Consider the following 12,832-nt stretch of genomic DNA (forward strand, 5'->3'; position numbering starts at 1 on the left):
GACCAAGCGAAGGACCGCCAAGGTTAGGTTAGGTTAGGTTAGAGATGGGCGTGACTTCATTTTAGCAGATGAAAGAATTGTTTATAAGAGGAGGCATTCACCTAATAGGGTATTTAGATGCTGCATCCTACTGCATCCACCTAGAACATTGAAATAAATTATACTTGTAGTAGAGTCCAAGAAACACGGGATAAATTCAGGTTATATCAATGCAGCATGGTGTTTTATTACATTATTAATAATAATCCTTCATGTCGATAATATTCCCTGGTGGGAATTTTTTTGTGTGTAAGGCGAAATGGGATGTCCCGTTTCGCCTTAGAGAGCTAGTGTCACATGAATCACGCGCAATTGTATTAGGGGAAGGGGAGTGAAAATGCAATAAGGCGAAACGGGCCGTAATCATATGTAACGAGTGCACTCACGGTCCCCGAAATGACGTGTCATTCATACCCCGGCACGGGCCAGACGTCATTATGAATACAGGAAACCGGTCGTGACTCTTACGGTCCAGGTTTTTAAGTTCAGTACTGATACGGTCGTTTATTGTCGTACTAATGCGAGGCGGAGATAAATACCTTGAAACGTTACACTGTTTTGTTTACCTTGGATATGTAGATTCGAACAATCATAACATGATATCAGATACCTGAAACACATCAAATAACAACACTGACGAACTGAAAAATGTGAATATATATCGTTTCAACAAAAAAATATTGCTATCAACAACTGTTTACATCGCCTCCTCAATCACTCTCATATTCTCTCCCTCTCTCTCATTCACACATCTGAGGTATTTTTACATGTGAAGTATAGATACAAATCATGGATCTCATTAACATATCATTCCTCTTTAGTTTTAAACCTTTATGTGAATTTAGGTCATTTGTCTGCCAGCTCCTGTGCTCTTTTAAATTAATTTATGTGCCAGTCCTCGGAAAGCGGTTATCTAAAACATTTGGGTCGGCGTGGTTAAATCTTTCGTTCGAATGAACGTATGCATCCAGTCGTAAGCACGACATTTAACAAGTTTCTCGGACGGGGGTAATACACATAAGCCTCTCTCGTCCAATGAGAACAACTACACAATTACATAGTGATGCAAAACTTAATCGGCTCCAGCTGCCGGAATACACACATCAATCGTCGGCGCGAGCCAAAATTACATCAAAAACCACTATGCAACGAATAATACTACTTCACGCGCACGACCTTGCAATATAAAATATGCTTTCCACAATTAAAAAGGACTCATCAGTCAACTATTGACAAATTAAATGGCACGACGGGGTGGTTGGTTACACAAAAAATGGAGCACACTTTGACCATTTACACTAAATATTAAAGTAATGAAATGGAGCTTCTAACTCAGAATGAAGACAATTAAATTAGAACATCTGAACATGAAATGACCCTTTTTTTTTTATAACAATACCAAAAATTATCAGACAAGGAAGTTAGGTTCGGGGAGTCACTGTGCAAATAAGTGAGACTTCGGCGTTAACAGTACGGTGTTGATACTAACAATGCACGTTTACATGGACATAGACCATCTGAAGAATACTCTACCGAACTCTGCTACATCGTGTGGTCATTCATCTCTCCTGGATGCGGGACTTGCACACGGTTCCTTTGCGGCGAAATTGTTCTCCGAGGTCGATCGCGACGAAGGATGATTGCGACGATATTGTGCACTTCCACCTCCTTAGAACTTCGGGTGTTCCTCTCGTCACTAGCATCGGGTGTACGTGGTCACGTGCTGGTCCGGAATCTCTCTAGTGTTGGGCATTAATCAAGCGTCGTCCTGGAATCATCTCTCTGTGGTAACGGGCTTCGATTGGAACGTCGAATTGGAAACGTCCTTCTGAGGGTCGGGCAATGGTCGGAACGTCGAACTGCAAACATCCTTCGGGCTTCGGGCAGTGACTTTGATGTCGTCTTTGGCGCTGCCTGGCTGGCTTCACCGGATGGTGGCGGCCCATCGTTGCGGGTGCCGGGGAGGCGACAGCCTCCTTCCTCTATCTGTTAGCCGGCCATCCTTATGATAGTCCACGCTTGGTAAAAACAAACCACCGGTTAATGCTTCACCAAATAAGGCCCACACTGGTAACTCTCTATCGACAATTCGCTCGAGGTACGTAAGAAAAACGAAGTCCACGGAGACAAAACAATAGTCACGCGAGAGTGTAGCGCGGATATGCTCTCTCTACGAAATCCGGGTAAAAACTTTCCTTTGGCCTGGTAGTACTCTCGATATATACCACTTTCAAATTTGTCCATTGAAAAGCACGCTAAAGTGGCTTGGCTTGGGTTTCCGAAGATATGGAAATGACCTCTGTCCATTGTCTTGAAATGCGGTCACCAGGCGCGTCCTCGATTCTTGCAGGCTTGGGCTCCAGCTGATTTTCCTGGTCATCCGTGAAAAATGGGTTCACCCACCCGCTGCGACTCCTAGCCCGGTCCCGACGAAAATAAGTCTTCCTTTTCTCTGTGACGTCCCATGTTTGTGCAAATATATCATGTTCTAGGCCGCAATGACAATTCAGCTGTCACTCAGGAAAAACCTGTCTCCCAACTCCCGACGTCTGGCTCGGATACAAATTCATCCACAAAATAAATCAAACGTCATGCTTTTATATTTGAACATTAAATAAATCAATAAACAAAAATAATTTATATCGATCTGTGTTTCACATGTCACTGGATACCATGACACATATACCTATTTGTAAAAATCTATCACCATATTTACATACTTCCAAAAATTTGTAAACATCTGAACAGTATGGTGCTAGTCTCATTTTTTGGCGGTAACTTAACTCATCTGAAGAAACTTTAAAAAATCCAAAACAATTCCTTAAGAACCATTCATAAGCACCCACATGAAAGTAATTCCCAACAAGACTTACAACATACCATACCTATAGTCAATTCAAGAATGCATTACATCTACCTGAATAAGGTATTCCACAGTATATATAACAAATCATCTCCATTGCATCATAAGATTAAGTTCCGCTTTAAGTTCAGTACCCGAAACACCAGATCGTCCTTACATAAAGACCTAGAAATCCCCAAACCTAACAGAAGCAGATTTGGCCCAAAACGGTAACCCGGAATTCTCTCCCGACGAAGGTCAAACTCAGTACCAGCAAAGTGAAGTTCTGCCGTCTTCTACATACACATATCTACAAATTTTAATTCACAGTGTAGATTGTATTCAGTGCTCTCTCCCCACACCTCTCTCCAGTAGCGGCTCGTGGTGAACCAAAGTGGAGGGGCGATAGCTCACAAATTTGCTCTACTTGTAATGAGAGTTTAAATCATGAATTTCGTATAACAGGCAACGTGATAAGAAATTGATATGTTCGTGTTTACCGAATATCATATTCTGCACGTTTGCACATACTATAATAAATCAATAGTTATTTAACAGTAATGCGAAGAAGATGAAAGAAGAAATATAATTTTCTAACAGGTCGTAGCATTTTTTAACTTAACAGAGGGGAAAATTCAGAAGGTCTATTAAGTTTTACATAACTTGATAAGCACGCACAATGACGAATATTTACGTGCATTGATCGTGAAAATTTATAGTAAAAAGTTACACAGAAAAGGTTTCCTGTCCAACATGACTAATTAATATGTCAAATTGGACACCAAAATGAATATCTCACTGGAAAAGTGATATCTGCGTTACCAGAAGCTCTACAGTAAAAACTTCAAACTTACCAGAAATCAACTTCAGACATGCTTCTAAATTAAATTCATTCTTCTGTTCAACGCGAAATTTGCTAGTGAACTCACGACCTCCCTTCTTGCACACTTGTTCTAGAATCAAATTCGGCCTAGGTTTTTTATGTTTATTTTTCATCCAGACTTCTGGTAGAAACACTTCGCACCAACAATTTCTCCACACTGTTCATCGCGACAAATGCACAACTACAGCAAACAACTATTGAAAAAGCTTCACTTTTCCATGGAAAACGAAGAAACAACAAGTGTCAACTATCGTGTTCTGATCCGGTCGCTTTATTGCTTCGGGGTTGCCATACAATTTTGCCAAATTTTCAGAAATTTGTAGTTCACAGGTTCCTGTAGTGGCTCTTGGTGAGTTTAGATGTCGAGTTTCTAATTTATTTAACAACTGGCTTTGAAAAGAAATTGGACAATTTTGTCACATTATCAGGATTTTTTTCAAACGTGCTAATCAAAAGATGTAATTAAATCTACATGATGTACTCCACATCATTGTAATCAAAATGTACTTTCCACTAAACTCAGAAAAAATACAACGCATATATGCGATAATTTCGCGAGTAATTTCCGTAGCTAGCATAACGCATTACAAAGCCAGGGCTCCTGGGTTCGAATCCCGGCATGGATATGTGTGTTCTTTGTGAGTGTCCCTCCATCAAGTTCATTATATCATCGCTCATCCTCATCGTCGTGATTACCGAAAAGTAGTAGGAAGCGACGGTAAATAACAAAAATCAAGCAAGAGTCTGTACTTTTTCAGTTACCGATATTTTCTTTCCTCATTCGAAATTGCGTTATTTATTGCTCTACTCTTATGTCATAAGTGAATAAGATTATGGAATACAAAATGATTTTTTTCAACGGTTGGTAATTTTCTATCTTGTTAACTTCATTGCTTCTGGCAACTCTTCATTGTTTACCGTTCTCCGGAGAGAGGGCCAGTTTCGCGTAGGGGGTGGGTTTCGGATGACAAACCCTCCGTCATCCCAGGCACAGATCCCGCACGTGTTATTCGCCCACTTCCCTTGCCTCTTTTCCCTCGCGGTCGCGCCTGAGAATGCTCTACGTTTCGTAAAGTGGGAGGACGGCACCCTGCCACATTTCTCTCGAAGTTCCGTAGTCCCCCGCACGGAAGAATGAATACAGAACCGACTAACTAACGATCTATAAGCAATGGAATATTTACAATTCAGACAATGTAATAGCTAATATATAAATGTTAATGTAAGGTTTGTTCACTTGTGGTTACACACGACAGTGCGGCGTCCATATTGTCCTTATGAGCGGCCGCCCCTGCCTTTCTCTCTCTATATAAAATTAATTAAAATTTTCATCCTCTCTCTCTGTGAACAGTCAATACCTTATCCACTCATATCCACACCCACACGTCTTTCAATTCGGAAGAAGCCTGTGAACAGTAAAATAGAGTCTATAATCATTCAAGAAATAATATCCATAAGAGACGCCAGGGGTCTCGGGATCGAATCCCGGCCTGGGCATGGATGTTTATGAGTGTTCATTCATCAATCTCATCATATCATCATTCATCCCCATCTTCGCAAATTAGATAAAAGTGGCACAAAAAGCGATGAAAAATAAAGCAAATCAATCAATACAATTTCAATTGTCTGTAACTGTTGAATTTATCTTTCAGAGCCCTTCAATTCATATATCTAACTACACTATTTTCAATGACATTTTGCATCTTCTCATGAATCTGACTTTTCACATGCAGAGCCAATGTAAACTTGAACAATTGATCGCAGGCCATATTACATCGTATTTACACTAACTTAATGATTCAAAATAAAATAAGTACTAAGGAGGGCCATTAAGTGGAGACAGTGAGGCAAATATGACCCGCGAGCCATTGTTTGGGCTTTCCTGGCGTACAGTACATCTCCCAATCCCACATTTTCATTTGTGCTCACAAATCCCTTTCATACGAACTGAAAGTAGCCTATTTCGTCATCATTACCACCGAAACGGCCGAAGTCCGGAATTAGGACACGTTACTTTCGAGGCACCCTGCACCATAAATGGGCTTCCCCCAGCGTAAAATGTGACAAAAATTATTTACCTCGTAAAAAACCAGGTAACTGTAAAATAGGTGATTATCTCTAATAAAACAAATTTGGCTATGTTATTGGAAATTTTGTACGTAATTTATATTTTTGAAATTTCTAGAAGTATTGTTGATTTTTGCTAAACAATGGTAAGAATACAAATTGAAGGTCTTATTTAGTGGATTCAAATGAAAAAAAAAATTGAAATCGGCTGAGAAATAGCCGAGAAACAAGCGATTTTAAAATTTGCATTCCACCATCTTGAATCCAATGTGGCGGCTAAGCGATCAAAAGTCAAGTCACGTGAACAATGTTTTCTACATGCTAGGACCTATTAAAAGCCTGTGAAGTCAAACTGAATGTACATTTCAGTGCACACGAAAGTGGAGCTAGCTCCATGACTATTAGGGGATTGAGGAGTAGAGCCCACACATTCTCGATCTCGGCCATTTTGGATGTGACATGATCAGCATCACGCTCCGGCCACCTTTACACCGCAGCGTTGCCCCCAGGTAGCATCCTGGCTGGGTGAGCCCCAGAGCCGCTTTAAGCGCGAAAAGGCTGAAAAAAATCCCGACCTTAGTTCACCCACCCCGGGAATCGAACCGGGTCTCGAGGGTGCTAGTCAGACCACCACGGCTCCTAATAATAATAATAATAATGATGATGATGATGATAATAGAAATAATAATAACAACAACAATAAAGTATGGCTTTGACCTAAACTAGAAGAGGATAAAACAAATCTCAAATAGGGACGTACTGCGTATTGACTAGTCTGGTAAAAATGAGAATTCTGAAAAGTCGGTAAAATTTACATTTAGATTTTATGTGCGAACCCTGATCATGTACTTTTCTCAAATTTATATTAATCTAATACGCTTTGAAAGTATAATTCCTTTCATACTGAGTTACCTAGAAGTTACGAGACCAGAAGGGCACGAAAGGCTTTATGTTGTAATTACTCCAAAAACGTATGTAACAAGTAAGAAAGTACCATTCATTGTACACAATATAATGATGAAAGTACAAGTTCATACATCTTGAATTATCATATACTATTACTTAACATTCGAAATCTCAACACATTTTGTAATGTAATATAAATGTGTATAAAATAGGCAGCATCAAGAAATAATAGCAAATATTAATGCTTTTTTGGATTCTAATAAGTTTGCTGTTACTGGCGCCCCTCTTTCTTTTACTTTAGGTTTTTGAAAGAATCAACATTCAACTATAGTGCTCTTACTTTAATTCTCAGCTTAAAATACAATGTACATGCAGTGGCGGTGATTGGGATATAAAACTGGGGGGGGGGGGAGGGCAAGATGCCACAACTTAAGGGGGGGGGGCAAAAGCAGTTTACTTTCCCTTGATACATAAGGTTTAGCATAGTGTGGTGGCAAAAGAGGCACAAATTGGGGGGCAACTGCCACACCTCGCCCTCGTAATCGCCGCCACTGTAATTTTTATAAATAATATAATGGCTGGGGATACGTCGGACTGACCTCCCCCCCCCCCGACTATTCCAATACTGGTTGTAGATCTCCACGCTTAGTGGTGACGAAGGAAAGCGTGGGAGGGAGACCGGCAGTCGGAAGGTAAGCCAAGGCCCTTCATGGGCTGTAGCGCAAAGGATTATTATTATAATAGTACTACTGTAACGAAACGAATACATCAATTATTTTAAAAAAAATCATATTGTAATTTATAAATTAAAATTAATAAAAATTTTCAAGCAAGTAGACATGAAAACTATTTTCCACTAGAACGCTCTTCTCGTGGGTGGGCTAGCTAGACACAGTCACCATCAATAAAAATTAGACTCCTACTTGTATACCCTTATAACAGTGATCCCTAACAGCGGGGCCAAAGTTAACGCCACCGCACAAAATGACAGGAAGTGCCATTTATGCAATAGCAAACACTTCAGGTTGAGTTCGGGTTCTGAACGGTAACGCTACCCATTCAATGCGGGAATGGGGATAAAATACCTAGAAATACCTTGCATTTTACCTGACATCTGTCGGCACTAAAAAAAACGCACTGTAAACATCAATGATAACTCGTATGAACAATAAAGTATGTATATATTGGAATCAAAATAATTACATAAACGCCTTACAGGTCCCCCTGACTCATTCTTTCATTCTCTCACTCATTCATTCTCATGGGATACTTCAACATGAAAGTACACATACAAGGCTCGTAATTAATCAACGTACTCTTCCTTTTTGTTTAACATGAACTTGAATTAGGTCGTTAATCTTTCTGCTCCTGTGCTCATTACTATCAATATGCGCCAGCCCTCGGAAAAACAATTATCAGAAAAATAGGTTGGCATGGTTAAACTTTCGTTCAAATGAACAAACGGATCTATGCCGCTAGCATGATATTTACCAAATTTCTCGGACGAGGGTTTTACAACAAGCTTCTCTTGTGCTTCGAAAAGAATTACACCTCTACAGAGTGATGCAATACTTAATTAGGCTCCAGCTGCCGGAATACTTCAATTAACATCGGCGCAAGCAAAAATTACAATAGCACTATACAATGGAGCATATCACACTTGCACAACCTGAGAAATTTAACATACATATTCAACAAATAAAAGACTAAACAGTCAACCTTCAATTAGTTATTGAAACGACTGGGCAGCTGATTTACATTAGAGCAGGGAGTCGTAACGTACCCAATTTGCGTTACACGGTACGTTCCATTTTGTAGGAGGAAGAGTATGGTTCAACTGCTGGTACCCATGTAACGTAACGAAATGCAATATCTTATAGAGTGACGTTACAAGGAACGTAACAAAATGTATTATGGTAGATATTAACGTTATAAAGGAACGGAACGAAATGAGCACATTGGAACATAACGTAATATGCAATATGGTATATACTACCGTTACAAGGACCGTAGTAACGAAATGCAATATGGTATATACTAGCGTTACAAGGACCGTAGTAACGAAATGCAACATGGTAGTAAATAACGGTACATAGGAACGTAATGAATGCAATCCTCCGTAACGGAATGAAGTGAAAGGCAATATGGTCAATTAACGTTACATAGGAATGTAACAAAATGTAAACCACTGTAGCGGAACGGAACAAAATGCAGTTGGGTACATACCATCTGCATAAGGAACGTAAATAAATTCAGTATGTTAGATGTTAACGTTACAAGGAAAGAACAATTCACAAATGTTAGGTAGTAACGTTATAGGCGCGTGACGAATATAATCTATTTAACATCAAGGAAGAAAAAGGAATAGCCCAAGTCTCTTACTTTTCAGTATATCGTATGGGATTAATGTGTAATAGCCGTTAAAAATATGGTTGTTTGTAAAAAAATGAATTTCAACCAGGGTTGATAAAGGGTCAGGAATTTTAAATCAATTCAATTCCGGTTCAGCAGGGAATATTAGCAAGCATAAATGGATCTGGACCGTAAAGAGCCTTTTTATGTTTAAAATATTTCAATTCGTTCCAGGAACCTTTTCTCCGGATCAATTGAAATACGGCACAGGGACCTTCTTTCCGGATCAATTTAAAGACTGTCTAAGTTCCATATTGAAATGAAAGAATACGCAACTTGGACCGAATTAAAACTGTGCGATAAAGAAGGTTCCGGTCTTGTTGCGGAACCCAATAGAACCCATTAGAATTTATGGGTTCGTGCAGTGGCGTGCCCAGGATTTTTGAAAGGGAGGGGTTATGTACACTTTTCCTGGTAGTCTGCTCTCATTTTACCATCTTTTCCTACCTTTGATGTTATTTTTTTTAGGAATGCTGGGCTAAAGGGGGGGGTTATAACCCCCACCAACCCCCCCCTTGGGCACGCCACTGGGTTCGTGGACGTTTAACAATCCTGATTTGAAAATTACATTTTTGGCTCGAAATTGAATACAGCTTCCAACTAGTGTAGAAATGAGTAGTCATAGACGTGCGCACGGGGTGCAAAGGGGGGGGGGGGCACATGCCCCACCCCCTAATCATTGACGTCTGCCGATATTTTCGACGCAGGGACAAGCAAGGTATTTTTCCATGGGGCATATTAACCAGATAATAGTGTTGCCCCCTCAAGAAACACCACTTGAATTCGAAATTATCGCATTCCTGCATTCCCATTATAATAATTAATGTACATTACTATGACTGGGATCAAATTATACGCGTGAAATATATACTTTTAGCTGACATTCGTTTTCTAAAGGGGAGATGTGGCCATCCTCGCCCCCTTTCAGATTTCCATGCTCCTATATTATTATACTTTAATCCAGAAATTTAGGGTTGAGGAATCTTATCGCCGGTTATTAAACGATATTATGCTCTTGAAGAAAATTAAGTATTTTCAAGCAGATGAAAGTTCACAAAGCAACAACGGCGGAAGAAGGTGCAGTGGAGATTAGCTCTCAAACTTGTATGGAAATCAATTCTAGGGGGTTAGGGGGCAAACATTGAACTATAGAAAGAAAGGTTGCAGAATCTAAGAGTAGCAAGACAAAAGGATACTGAAGATGGATTTAGTTTTCACGTCTGTCGTGCACTATTTCTTCCAGACGGTCAAGAGCACCTGCAAGGAGGCACAGAGGAGCAATTGGCCCCCTCTTGATTTCTATCTTTATACACATATAAATAAAGTTATATAAACTTGGACAGTTGCTGCTGCTTACGGTGTACGTTTTGCCCGTGCAAGGTAATATATAGATGTATTATTAATTTTTGAAACCCCACCGTTCATTTATAAACACACTGTATATGAGTCATTGTGAATTCGAGTCAATTAAAACATTTTGCGTTGTTGGGAGATTATCTATTAGGATAAAATTTGGACATAATGAATCTAAGTAGAGAAAATGCAACTTGTATATCAAAATTGCCATGTCCAACTGATCTCCGAAAGTAGTGTTTAGCACGTCACATTTCAAGTATATTGTAATAATCTTCAATTAGGCCAAACGTTAACGAACAAAACAACATTTATTTAACTTATAACTTCATGTTATATAAACTACATGAAATACATTTAACAAAGACAAAAGACAAAATACAATCTCTCTCCAATTCGACTTGTTCACAGTATCTCTTCTAAAATTTTTATCTTTTTCTTAACTTCCATCATATATGATTGATTGATTTGAGTCCACTTTATGCACAGTTAGGCTAATCAGGACTGGACCTACAGTTTAAAGTGAAATCCCAATCACTTGTGCCTCCACCGGGTATCGAACCCGGGACCCCTTCATTACAAGGCGATGACGCTACCTTGCGCCATCGGGGAGGCCATTTCAAGTATAGTCCATGATTGTATCTAGTAGTATATGAACGAGATGTGTCCCTCCATTCAAACAATACGTGGCTTGTCCCTATAAGTGTGTCACTTATAAATTAAGTTTCCGAAAGCAGGTATTATGCATGGACAGAACAAAATATACTCGTGAGAAATTCCAAAAATTATAAGTAAGTTCGTGGCGGGAGTTATTGACGGTTTTCCCCACAACCTATCCGCTTTAGGTTCCGGGTTCGAGTCCTGGTCTGTAAATATCTTTTTTAGGTGTCTCTTCATTAATTTAATCTAATTATCATCCATCTTCATAGTTTCGATTAATTATAAAAGTCACATAAAAGCGAAGCAAAATAAGAACAAATAAAAATAATTGCAAAATGATTACAATGTCAGAAGTACGTTTGAAAAATAAAATGCGGACAGAAGATTCATTTTCAAACAGGTATTTGGGTAGAATTGTGTAGACAGACAGCATGCTCCCGAAAGTTGCCAATCCACGTGTGGCATGACCTTCGATACTGGGGTTGTGCTTTTTCAGGAAAGTTTGCTCGACGCTCCTCAAGCGTCTTATCAAGAATGCCTCGGTGTTTGCAGCATTACCAACTTATTTTCCGTCGGGAAAATCTTTTTTCTCCTATTTAATCTGCGGTTGACTCTACAATACAGCATATTAATCAAGATACAACAACTGAATTACGGCGAAGTAGGTTAGAAACCCTGCGTGCTCAAGAGCAGCTTCGATAAGGCACCTGAATTGTTTCGAGCTGAACCAGGAAATGGGCGATGTTTATTCCCCAAGGCCATTCTGTAAAACTAATGCCACAAGAAGTTTTCTGTGTGGATTTGTGAGCATGAAATTGTAGGTTAATGATAGTACTACAAGACGTCAAGTGGATTTATTTTTCTGTTTCGTTATTTTATATAGCTTTCCTACCTATATAGTTTGAATAACTAATTAATCATTTCATAAGCAGACAAACACGAAGAAGCCGATCCCGTGGCAAATTGGTTAGCGTAATAAACTGCGAAGTCTAATGTCGGATTAGATTGATTGATTTAGTTTATTTTACTTCGCGTTTTGTGCCTCTAGGCTAATTTGCGAAGATGGGGATGAGTGATGAAATGATGAAATTGATGAATGGACATTCACAAACAACCAAGCCCGACCGGGATTCGAACCCGGGAGATGTCGGATTAGAGCCTGGACTAGAAAATATGGATGGGTTGGGTCATTGTCTTTATACCACTTTCATCACCTATCACATCCTTTATCATCGCGATTAACCGAAAGTGGTAGACGCGAAATAAAAATAGAACCTTTGCATGGAAGTCCGAAAGAGAGGCAAGGGGGGGGGGGGTGCACGACCCACCTGGAAAATGAAAGTCAACCAAAAATTATATATATATCTCACACAATTCCATTTCAGCTGCAATAATATATGTTAATTATTGCATGAACATAACTAGCTAACTAACTAACTCTCTAGCCTTCTTAAACCCGAAGGTTCATGGCTGCAGAACACAGGCCTTCCATCTGTCCCTATCCTGAGCAAGATCTATATACTCTTTTCCATCCCTACCGATTTCCTTTAGGTCTATCTCAACGTTGTCCCTCCATCTTCGTCTTAACCTTCCTAAAGGTCTCTTACCATCAGGTTTCCCAACAAGAATCCTATAAACTCCTCTTTCCTCTCCCATTCGTGCCACATGGC

This window comes from Lepisma saccharinum, chromosome 18 (genome assembly GCF_977018435.1).
Source record: "Lepisma saccharinum chromosome 18, izLepSacc3.1, whole genome shotgun sequence".
In the NCBI taxonomy this organism is placed as follows: domain Eukaryota; kingdom Metazoa; phylum Arthropoda; class Insecta; order Zygentoma; family Lepismatidae; genus Lepisma; species Lepisma saccharinum.